Genomic DNA, 13005 nt, shown 5'->3' with positions numbered 1-13005 from the left:
TTGTACATTTAATAAGAGTTCTATCCCCTGTTAGGAAAGCTGGTGGCCAAGGGATGATAATGATGATACATTGAATAAGGAAGTGCCTGCCTGCAAGCAGAGTCAACTTTGATTTTATTAATAGTGTGGCTTCTTCAATTCATTATATTGGGAGATGTTATAATTCATCAATATCCATACACTATAATTATATATAGGTTAATCATCAATAGTTAGGGAACCCGTACCAGCATGAAACAACATTGACCCAGTGGAGATCAACAAAGAAAAATTTAAAAAAAGCAAAAGAGGAGGCAATTGAAGCAATGTCTGGATCTATTTTGAAATATGTAGGGCTGAAAGACGACAATGAATCATCTTCTATAAACACTGACAATGAGGAAGAGAAAGGAAATGTTAGCAAGAGACTGAGTCAACACCAGCAGCATAAAAAAAATAATGGAGAAGAAAGAGACGCTAGTAAAGGCCAAGACCAAGATGAAGAAGAGATGATGAATGATATTTTAATTTATCCTGATATCGTTGCTTGGCCAATACCAGTTGCAGATGACTTGAGAGTTCGTTAATCTGGTTAAGAAGGGAAGTGAACCTCTTCAGAATAAAGATGGACCTTTCTCTGTAGTTCAACGGGAAGGAGAAAAGAGCAAAGGAGGCAGTCGACACTTGACAACTTCATGGTTTTATAAATATTTACCAAACGGCGAAAAAGGGTTGAGATGTTGGGTGGTTTATTCGAAATCAAAAAAATTTTTGTTTTGTTATTGCTGCAGACTGTTTGAAGATAATGAGAGAAAAGCTGGAACATCCAGCTTTATAACTGGCTTTAAAACCTGGTGGAAATTAAAACCTAAAGTCCCTGAATATGAGATATCTGAACAACTTCTGTCCTGCTTAGAAAAATGGAAGATCTTGGCAATGGAACTGAAACTCCAAAAAACTACTGATAAAATCCATCAAGTGGAAATGGATAAAGAGACAAAAAAAATGGAGAGACAATTTACATTGTCTTTTGGACATAATTATGTTTTTGGCCAAACAAAACCTTCCTTTCCGTGGTCACAGAGAGGATATGTCATCAGCAAACAAAGGTAATTTTTTGGAGTTGGTAGAATTACTCTCAAATTACAACCCAATTTTGAAGGAACATTTTGTAAAAATTGAACATGCTATACCTTCTGAAGGGAGATTGATTTCATACTTATCTCCAAAAATTCAAAATGAATTCATTCATCTTCTGGGAAATTACATCAAAGAAAAAATAGTGGCAGATATTAAAAAAGCAAAATACTTTGGAATTCTTTTTGATAGCACTCCCGATGTTTCACACACTGATCACATCTGTGAAGTGATCAGATACATCCATATTGACGATGGTAAAGTTGAAATAAAGAATCATTCTTGGGCTTCGTTCCTATTTACAGGAAGACTGCTGCTGAACTCACAAAAGAGATCTTGAAACAACTGGATAGTGATGGACTGGACATAAACCTCTGTCATGGTCAAGGATATGACAACACTGCAACTATGGCTGGTATTCACGGTGGTGTTCAGGCAAAAATCAAAGAAATTAATCCCAAGTCCTTATTTGTGCCTTGTGCAAATAATTCTCTGAACAGTTGCGGAGTTCACTCTTTTGGAAGTGTTTCTTCATGTGTGAAGTTTTTTGGAACTTTGGAAAAAAATTATTCATTCTTTTCAGTCTCACCTCACCGATGGAAAATGCTGCAGAATGTAGGTGTAACAGTGAAAAGACTTTCCCAGACAAGATGGAGTGCTCATTATGAAGCTGCGTGCGCACTAAAGACAAATTTTTAAAAGTTAATTTCAACCTTTGACGTACTGTGCTGTCCAAAAGAAAATGTGGACACAAGAGGATCAGCTCAGATTTTGCTCTCTTCTGTATGCGATTTTTCTTTTCTGAGTTATCTTTTTTTCTGGTGTGAAGTTTTAGATGAGGTTAATCAGACACAGAAATATTTGCAAACAGCCAGAATCAGCCTTGAACAATCTACAGTGAAACTCCAAGCTTTAAAATTGTTTCTTGAAGATTGGCACACAGAAATTGTGGAAAGGCCATTAACTATGCAACAACAAAATGTAAGGAAATGGACATTTACATAGAAAAAAGAATCAAATTTTGAAGAAGAATGCCAGGAGAAACGACAAAAGATGTCAGTCTTACATTGCCAGAAGAAATCAAAAGGGCAATGTTTGAATGCCTCGATCGTTTTCACCAAGAACTGGACACTCGTTCTAAAGCAATGGATCAAATAATGTCAATGTTCGCTATCATTCATCCATTTTCTCTGATTTTTGCAGAAGAAGAAAAACTTTGGAAGTTTACCAAATATAATAGAAATTTATGATGACTTTCCTGGTGAAGATATTTTAGTGGAAATTTTTTGACTGAGGAGACATTTGAAAGCTGCTAGAATTGATCCCGAAAAACAAAGACATGGACAGTATTGCAATTTCTGGAATTTATTGTGAAATGGTTTTATGAATCTCTGCCAAACTTATCCTTATGTTTAAGACTTTTCCTAACTATTTGTATATCTGTTGCTTCCATTATTATTATTCGTTTCATTTCATGATTATTACTGAAAATAATTTTGTCATATAGAAGAGGGGGGTGTTAAAAAATGATCCGCTCTGGGTGTCAAATATGCTAGGTACGCCACTGATCCCATGAACTTTAAATTGCATTGCAAGCCAAAGGAATTGCTTCAAGAAACACTCAAAACTTGAACTCTCTGAGTTGTTTCCTAATGTCACAATTGCATTGTTTATTTTTGTCAACTGGTCTGCATCAATAGCTTCAGGCAAACATACTTTCAACATGTTGAATCAGGCAAAGAACTATAATCATCTATAAGACAAGTGTTTGAATGGGCTGGCCATGCTTACTATCATACTAGACAAAAACTAGATTTTTCTTCAATAATAAATGCATTTGCACAGAAAAAGGCTAGAAAAACATTTGTTAAACAAAGAAGTCAACGTCTCTCTCTCGGTGTTTGTTAAATCATGCATGATTTATTATGGCTAGGGGTCTCAAAAGTTGCAAGTGTCCTCAGAGGGCCTGGGTCCTGCCACAAGGTCTATAAGGTTGGTGGACACAGAAGACAGGGCTTTTTCTACAGTGACCTCATTCTTTAGAAAAGTTTTTTCCATATGAGGAGTACCTTGCTCCTTTTAAGGCCTGTTTAAAAGGATTGAGAAAGATCTGGAAGTTTCAGTCCCATTTTAATTTGTATGCCTAGGTATGGGGAACCTTTGGCCCTCCAGATGTTGCTAAACTGTAATTCTCATCAGCCCCAGAAAGTAGCACTAATGGCCAGGGATGATGGGACTTAGTTCAGCAACACCTGGAGGCCAAAGTTTCCCCACATCTCAAGGAGGCACAAAAATAATAAAAAATAAACAAAATACATTTTAAAAAATGTTAGTTGGCATCAGGAATGAGGAATCTTTTTCAACTCAAGGGTCACATTCCCTTCTGGGCAACCTTCTTGGCACCTGGAGTTTCGCCAACCCTGGTGTATAGAAATGCATGACTATGTGCACATTAATCAACTATGCTTATGTTTGATCACAGCCAAACATGACTATGCACAGCATTTCCATGCATACAGACAACCACCAAGGAACTTGATGACATGTTGCACCATCAAAGATAGGGAGCACTGAAATTCATTGTGCTATGCTGATTTATTTATGGTGTAGTTAAGACCATAAAGCCATCTAATGACATTGGTGCATCCAAGAAATATATAGATCTCCAGAGCCAAATGAAACCTAAAGGTTGTGTACAGTGGCCTTTCTTGGTCCTTTACCCCTCACCCCCCCCAAGTTTTAATCATCCTAGACAGGAAGCAAGAACATCCCTGCCACACATCACTGGTGTGCTACATTTGGCATGGTGGGCATAGAGAAAGCAAACAAAAATTAAATATAAAGGGACCCTGGGGTATTTCAGGCAGCTGGATTACTGCCTCTCCGTGACTCTTTGTGAAAGAGTCTAATGGGCAGTGGACAATTATCTGCTGTCACTGATTTCAGCCAGCACTGTTCAATAATATGAGGCAAGGCATCCTTGCTGTGGCAGAATCCTATTTAAATCTTCTCACAAACACACCCAGGGGATGACATTTTCTTGTACCTTGTGGAAGAAAAAAATCCAAACTTAGCAACCCATGCTTTAGCAGACTAATGAATGGTTCTGCTAGACTCAGCTGAAGCATCACCAATGAGATTAGCACACCCTGTGCTTTGTGATGAGCCACATAATTTTGGAACTTGTACCAAAAGAAAAATTGCATCTGGTGGCGGTGGGGCAGGGGAGATTTTTAGAAACCTCATGAAGCAGATTTATTTGGGAGTATTATTCAAATAATTACAAATAGGCTTAACCAGAGCTTGGAAAAGTTATTTTTTTGAACTACAACTCCCATCAGTCCAATCCAGTGGTGATGCTTCCAAGCTCTGGGCTTAACTGCATGGCTCCCTGTTATTTATTACCTCTCTACTCACCAATTGGAAGACTACACTGTGGAGAGTATCCTGGGAGGTTAATCACTAAATTACAAAACCTCTGACACAAAAAGAAGCCATGGATAAAGAAAAAAAAATTAAATCCTTGGCCAAGTAAAGACCATTCCAGTTAACCTCTTTCAAACACAGATTCAGGTGTTTCACTAGAATTAATTGCAATGGCCTCAATACTATTGACAACCATGACAAGATCACTGAGGACCTTTCAAGAATTCAAAGCCCACATGTGGACATAAACTGTGGAAGAGCCATAGGACTCTGTGTGCCAGCCCCAGCCCCATTGGCTTCACCCTCAACATTTCCATGTTGAGTAATATCAGAAAGTGAGTTCTTCACGTGTTCAAGCTTAACACAAATTAAAATCCTCCTCCGGGAGCCCTGAGCAATCAGGTGCTGCACAGTTTATGCCCACACATGGTATTTAAATGCCCGAAGAGGGCCTGAGGATATAGATAAGCTCCTTGGTGAAATGAGATCTACCACCTCTCTGCTTGATCCTTGTCCTTCTTGGATCATAAAGCAGCCCAGAGGGGGACTAACTAATTGGGTCTGGGGGGTAATTAATGCCTCTCTTCAGCAAGGTTATTTACCTGGATGCTTAAAAGAGGCTATTGTAAGACCATTGTTGAAAAAACCCTCCCTAGACCCCCTATGTTTAGATAACTTCGTCCAGTTTCTAATTTGCCATTCTTAAGTAAAATCATCGAACGAGTAGTCACCACTCAACTCCAACGTTTCTTAGAGGATATAGACTACTACGATCCATTCCAGTCCGGCTTCAGGCCTGGCCATGGGACTGAAACGGCTTTGGTTGCCTTGGTTGATGACCTTCGCAGAGAATTAGACAGGGGGAGTGTGTCCCTGTTGGTTCTCCTGGACCTCTTGGCAGCTTTTGATACCATCGATCATGGTATCCTTCTGGACCATCTCTCTGAGATGGGGCTACGAGGCACTGTTTTGCAGTGGCTCCGCTCCTTCCTGAAGGGTAGGTCACAGAAGGTTTTACTCGGTGACTTCTGCTCGGACCCCTGGCCCCTAATATGTGGAGTCCCTCAGGGTTCGGTGCTGTCCCCAATGTTATTTAACATCTATATGAAGCTGCTGGGTGAGGTCATCTGGAGGTTTGGAGTTCGATACCATCAACATGCTGATGATACTCAACTTTATTTCTCCTTCCCTCCAGATGCTAGGGAAGCTGTCCGGCCACTAAACCAGTGCCTGATTTCGGTAATGGACTAGATGAAGTTGAATAAGCTGAAATTAAATCCAGAGAAAACAGAAGTGCTCCTCGTTAGTCGTGGGATTGATCTGGAGATAGGGAATTTACCAAGGTTAGATGGGGTTGCACTCCCCCTGAAGACCCAGGTACGCAGTTTGGGTGTACTTCTGGATTCTGCGTTGAACCTGGAGGCCCAGGTTTCGGCGGTTTCCAGAAGCGCTTTTGCCCAGTTAAGACTGGTTCGCCAACTACGCCCGTTTCTGGAGATATCCGACTTGTTGAAGGTAACACATGCCTTAGTTACATCCCGGCTAGACTACTGCAATGCGCTGTACGTAGGGCTGCCTCTGAAAACAGCTCGGAAGCTTAAATTGGTTCAAAGAGCGGCTGCTAGAATGTTAACAGGAGCGGGCCTACGGGCCCACACAACCCCTTTATTACAACAATTACACTGGTTGCCAATCTGCTTCCGGGCCCAATTTAAGATACTAGTTTTAACCTTCAAAGCCTTACACGGCTTGGGCCCTCTCTATCTATCTGATCGTATTTCCTTCTACGAACCTTCTCGGCCTTTGAGGTCCTCTAGTGATCCTCTTCTTGTAATTCCTTCAACCTTTAAAGTTCAGCTGATGGGAACCAGAACAAGGGCTTTTTCTGTGATTGCTCCCATACTCTGGAATTCTTTACCAGTTGAGGTGCGGCTGTCTTCCTCTCTTTTAGTTTTTCAACGCCAGGTTAAGACATTTTTATTTCGTCAAGTGTTTAATTTAAGTGATGTATAAAATGTTTTTTAACTTTGATAGGTTTTTATGCTGATTATGTTTAGTTTAATACTGTTTTTAGTATGTTAATTTTAACTCTTGTATCTGATTGCTTTGTTTGCCGCTTTGAGTTCTTTGAAAATAGAGCGGGATATAATTTTTTTAAATAAATAAATAAGAACCAATTTGGATTGTAGAAGTGCATGTTAGATTTCTGAATTTCCTTTAGTATCTCAGAAAAGCATGTGCAAACCTGAGACTTAAATTCTTTCTATTGACAGATCTGCTATATGCAGATTAAATCATATAGCTCACAACCATCTTCTGATGGGGCACTTTCAGTTCAGTTGGCCTTCACCATGGACCCGAGCCTTTAGTGTGGCCAGCCTGACTCTGCAGAACTCCTTGCAAATGTACAACATGAAAATATGATGCTACATCGCCTTGTTATTTGTTTTTTAAATGAAAATGTAGTTTATAAATACTGAAATAAATAAAATATATTGGGGCATATCATCTAGTTTTGAATTGTAGCATATGTTTTGATTGTATTATATTTTTTATTTGTGCATCAATGCTTGAGTGATATGTACTTCAAAACATGGCACACAGTATTTTGTTTGCCCAATAGGAGAAATTATTCTGTGCCTCATTCTGGGGGGGGGGGAGGGATATAAATACCTAACGCTGGAAGCTTATTATAACATTCTTGTTATTTCATTGCTATTGTTTCCCAAAGAGCAGAAAGAGAATCAATGGCCTCCTGAGCTTAACCTACTATAACAAATCAAAAGCACAAACAGTAATTGAATCAAGTATGCACTATCCTATTGGTGCTCATATCAAAATTGGAGGCATTGCCATCAATCTTTGTAAAAACCTAAAAATATTCTTCCTTTTTCTCTGAGCTTCCAGTTGCCCCAAAACTTTTTTCACACATATCTTCATCCTGCCACTTGGGAATGGTGGTACAAGTGTGACAGAAGGCAGCATGTTACCTAAGCAACCATGCAACATTCTCAGCTGGCATAAATCAGAAGGGTTCGGTTAGTGGGAAAGACTACACACTACCACCACCACTCACAGCTTTGCCGTGGCTTTACCTATCAACCAGCCACACGGTGTTGTCTTGGCCAAGAAGACTAGATCAGAAGGAATTAATTTTTGTCTTCCACAAAGAAGAAAATCCACACACAAAAATTAGAGATTTGCAGTGCAATCCAATACACGTCTACTCAGAAGTTCCATTCAGTTCAGTGAGGATTACTCCAAAGCAAATAGTTAAAGGGTTTAAGCCTTAAACAAGATGTCTGTCAACATGCTAGCCCCAGTTGACAATGGGGACATTGAACTTGTCAAGGATTATTAATACCTTGGCACAGGGTGTGTTTCAGGTTGTCCATGAACTGGGTGCAAAAAAATAAATTTCCAATGCAATAAAATAATTTTTAAAATTTATTTGTGGTGATCTATAGCTTTCCATCTGTCAAGGATTATCAATACCTTGGCACAGTCACTAACCAAAATGGAGACAACAGAACTAGAAAAGGTCCTCAAATGCAAAGATGTGTCACTGAGCACTAAAGTCAAGATCATTCAGATCATAGTATTCCTGATCTCTATGTATGGATGTGAAAGTTGGAAAATGAAAAAAACAGGTAAGAGAAAAATCAACTCGTTTGAAATGTGGTGTTGGAGAGCATTGCACATACCATGGACCATGAAAAAGACAAATAATTGGGTGTTAGAACAAATTAAACCAGAACTATCACAAGCTAAAATGATGAAACTGAGGTTATTTATTTATTATTTGATTTATATCCAGCCCTTCCTCCCAGCAGGAGCCCAGATTATCATACTTTGGACACATAATGAGAAGACATGATTCACTAGAAAAGACAATAATGCTGGGAAAAACAGAAGGGAGTAGAAAACGGGGAAGACCAAACAAGAGATAGATTGATTCCATAAAGGAAGCCACAGACCTGAACTTACAAGATTGTTCACCATAAGTCTGCAAGGGACATTTCTTTTGAAGTTACAATGCGCCATGGCAGTAAACATCTGCAAAGGTGTATAACTATATTTTCTGCAGTCCTGCAATCACTTACCACTCACAAACACCAATCGATTTCGGGATTGCTGCAATCGCATGTGCTGCTGATTCTCTTCCCTTTCTTGTTCTGCCTGCATGATGTTAAGGGAGATATCCCTCAGCTGCACAAGGCAGGCAGTTAATAGCTGTACATGAAGCTATACAAGAGACAAAAAGTCTACGAACTCCATTACAGCCACTTAAACCAGTCTGTCCAACTGCAAAACCAACAGCAAATTCAAATTTCCCGCTCTAGCATCCAAGCGCCTGCACATTAGTGTGCTTCGGTGCAATGGGGGACAGCACATGTCATATTTTGCAGACCAATTGCCTCATGGGGCGGAGTGAGAGGTGGGCCTTTGGGAAAAACTGAAAAAAATGTGTTTAACATGTGGGTGCAAAAACAGCGGATTTCTTTACATTTAAAACAGCGAACGAACAGCCAAAGTGGGGACTACCCAATCACAAAGCAAATAGGGAAAATGTGGATTATCCGGGTGAGTTTGGATGGGCCCAAGTAGTCTAGAATCGAACAAAAACAATTCCTCTCAAGTATATTTTTAAATGTGTATTTTGTATTGCAGCACCACATTTTAAGAAGTGCAAAATCTGATGAACAGCTAAATTCCAAACTATGCACGTCACAGAGAGGTCCAGTTTAGATCATTCTCTACAGGAACTGGCAAAGATCAAATTGCAAAAGCAATTTCTCAGTACTGTTATCTCGCAAACATCAGGGCATGGTATCCTGGAGAGGCATTTGGAAGCCCAAGGGAACCAATTAACTACTCATCCAGCACTGAGCAAGCTCTTTAACAATTCCTTGTAACTCAATGTCTTTTTATTTGGAAATGCCAGGGAGTTAATCGGAGACATCTGCTCTACCAATGAACAATGGCCCCTCCCATATGGTTCCAGAAGGCAGAATAAATTTAGGAGAGATTAGTTGCAATGGCTATTGGGAACTTGCATATTATTTATTTATTTATTTTCATTTCTAGACCGCCCATAGCTAATAGCTCTCTGGGCAGTGTACAAAACGAGATTAAAATACAATATAGAATAAAATCAGTAACAAAGGAACACATTAAACTAAAAACATTAAACATAAAGCATTAAACATTAAAATGCCTGGGAGTATAGCCAGGTCTTAACCTGGCGCCTAAAAGAAAGAACCGTAGGCGCCAGGCGTATTTCCTCCGGTAAGCTGTTCCATAATTCGGGGGCCACCACAGAAAAGGCCCTAGATCTAGTAACAGTCCTCCGGGCATCCTGGTGAGTTGGTACCAGGAGGAGGGCCTTAGATACTTATCATATAAGAGGCAGTACAGCTGTAATACCAGTTGTTAATAGCAACAGCAGGAGAGCAATACTACTTTCAAGCCTTGCTTATGGAGGCATCTTAATTGGGCCACTGTTAAGAAATAAGATACTGAACTAGATGGATCTTTGGTCTGATCCAGCAGGGTTTTCTTTATCTTCTAAAATAATAATAAAAAAGTTTGTTCTAAATTGTTACCACACTTGAAGAGAGAGGTTTAAAATGGACATCATTTTCACTTGGTCCAAGATGTTTTATGTGGCAGCAAAACAATATATAAATCTGTCTAACAATGGATTTTCAAAGCCAGCTTCTGAAATGGAAGTATCATACATTTTAAAAATGATAAATTGTATCAAGAGTGTGGCTGGATCAATGCTATTGTTCTCTTATCCTAAAAAAAAGGGAGGGGATATTTGATGTAGTTTTGACATACTAAGGCAGCCTATAAATACACTCTGAGATATGATTTATTTTGTTGAAGCTCATGATCTTGAATTAAAGACATTATATAAAATTATGTGCCTGAAAAACCATAAAGGGCTGGTTTATTTACAAGTTCAAGGGTGATAGAAGCAAAGATGAAAAGCCAGATTCTAGAGCAAGAATGCTGGGATATGCCATTAGTGTCTCTTTTTAAAAAATAAAATATGGAAAAACATTTGATAAATTATCAAGTTAAACAATTATGACTCATAACTAGCTTTGGAGGATTTAATATTGTTTGGCATAGAGCATTGCAATTAACACTGCTGTGATCAAATGCCCTGAGCTGCTGTGATCAAATGTCCTGAGCTAACAGCCATCAGAACTACAGAACAGTAGCTGAAAAAACTGTCAAGTCCATTACAGGTAAGGGCCTCGTGCACAGAATTTTAAATATGATAAGCACAATCAATAATCATTTTGTAAACATACACATTTGAGGTCATTGTAGAAGTTGCATTGCTAATTAAATTTACACTTGGATACTAATTCACTGAACTTTGCTTTGGTTTGTGGTTATTTGAGTAAAATAAATGTTCACACTGCTGCAGAGTTTAAGAGAGTTGGAGAAATTAATACATGATCAAAAAAGGAAAAAATTGTATAGCTTAGTTTCTTATCAAAGCAAATAATCATCTTGAGAATCTCTTTGCATGTAATTGGGTAAAAAATATTTTGTTCAGTGCACAGCAATATAACTTGGGGCCACCCTGCACTCAATTCTACTCCCTTAGCATTATCTAAAATGCTGAAGGAAAGTACAGCAATTCTATTTCAGAAATTCTCATAAATGATTTATATTACATCCAGACTCAGTTTAAAAACACAAGCTGTTTTACAGATCACTAATTTCCAAACTTTTATGTTGTTCTACACAAAGAAGATCAAACAATTGAATTAATATTGATATTACTGCTTTGTTTCGGTTTCAAAAATATTTCAGTAGCAGGTCAAACATTAAAGAATAAGCCAGAAGCTCAAAGCAGCTGCAGAAAGAATACACAAACGTAAATTAAATTAGCCAGCTCTATAAATGGCACCCATTTTTTGCAAGTGAGGGAATGGAGATGTAGCAGATATCCCTGCAATCGTAAACATGATGGTAAGTATCCAAACCTTCCTCATCTTCACTACTAATGCAACTTATGCCATTCAAGCATTGATGAACCTTATGGCTGCATACAGACATGGAGTTTATTGCGTTCGTTTCACTGATGGTAGTGCTTCTGTCCAGATTTCTAACATTTATTTCACACTGTAGTACCTGTTGCATTATGAAACTGGCTTTTTGTCTGATATACTGCCATGTTGCGCTAAATTTCATTAACAGCAGTGGGTGCCCCAAATATCACTCATACAATTTTCTGGACTAATGGGGTTGCAAACTGATCTTTTTCTGGAAGCAATTAACACATAAATTAGTGCTAAACTTCTTCTATAGTCCATTGGATTTCCAGAAGTGACTTTTATGTCACGTGAAAGATCAAATAAAATGCAGAAAATATCAGGTAAAGAAACATCGGGGAAATGGAATAAACTGCCATCTGAATGCAGTCCAAGCCTCCCCCTTCCATCCCCAGATAAGATGCTACATCGGTCACACATGGTTGTATGAAGTCACCATCGTATGGTATGTCTCCTTTGCTTTCCCATATATGCTCTTCATCAATTATTTGCCTCAAGTGTCACATATAGGAACAAATAATGAGGCCATTGCTGATGCCCTAGGCATTCATGTCATAAGGATTTATAGGGAAATTTGGGGTTTATGAGATCTAAGTACACAAAGATTAATAATTCTGGCCTTGATTTTTTTTATTTTTTTGCTTTGGCAGCTCAATTGAATTGGTTATAAACTAAATAACTTAGAAGGAGAATTTACCTATAAGTTGTTTTAGAGCAAGCACTGCGGACTTTGCTATGATTTCCTGTGTTTTCCAATCTTGCCATATTATTTACAGCAGAGTCTATGGCAATGTGACCATCAACCACTTAGATTTTCTTGTCAGTGTTTACAGCTAAACTCTGAACAAGCATTAAACTCTGAACATGTACTGCTGACCTCAGATAGATACATCAAAATAAACTCATTATTACAATCAGATCTGGAATATAAATTATATTTGGAGGAGCTTTAAAATTACAAAATGAGAAACACAGGCTAACAATATGTAGTTGATAGATTTTCTTAAATCCCTTCATATTAAAAAGGTATGTTTTTCCAAGAACTACCAGGCTAAATGGAGAAGTTAATGGTTGAACGAAGATCACAAAAAAATTAAAAGCAGATTAGGAAATGCCTAGACTAGGGATGTAAAACTGCATCTTTTTTTTTGCTCCACTTTGTTTTTGTCATGTACAGTACTGTTTCTATTCCACTGCAGTTCCATCTTCTGCCAAGAACTACATTATTCGTCTCACTGTTCATTGTGGCAAAATTACTTTACATAACGAACTATGCAAATTTTATTCTATTATTCCACTCCATTCATTTAAATGCAAATGGCGACATCATCAATAACATATCATTTGCAGACTGAAATCAACAGCAGCGGATACCAATTGCATT

At 38.4% G+C, this 13005-nt stretch overlaps 1 pseudogene; it reads left to right on the top strand.

The window, feature by feature from the left end:
• Positions 1 to 305: 305 nt before the first annotated feature.
• LOC133364350 (zinc finger MYM-type protein 1-like) lies at positions 306 to 3680 on the top strand (annotated as a pseudogene).
• The last annotated feature ends 9325 nt before the right edge of the window (positions 3681 to 13005 follow it).

The sequence above is a fragment of the Rhineura floridana genome, chromosome 9, assembly GCF_030035675.1.
Source record: "Rhineura floridana isolate rRhiFlo1 chromosome 9, rRhiFlo1.hap2, whole genome shotgun sequence".
In the NCBI taxonomy this organism is placed as follows: Eukaryota; Metazoa; Chordata; class Lepidosauria; order Squamata; family Rhineuridae; genus Rhineura; species Rhineura floridana.
The sequence above is the reverse complement of the archived record's forward strand: the minus strand, read 5'-3'. Positions and strand labels throughout refer to the sequence as shown.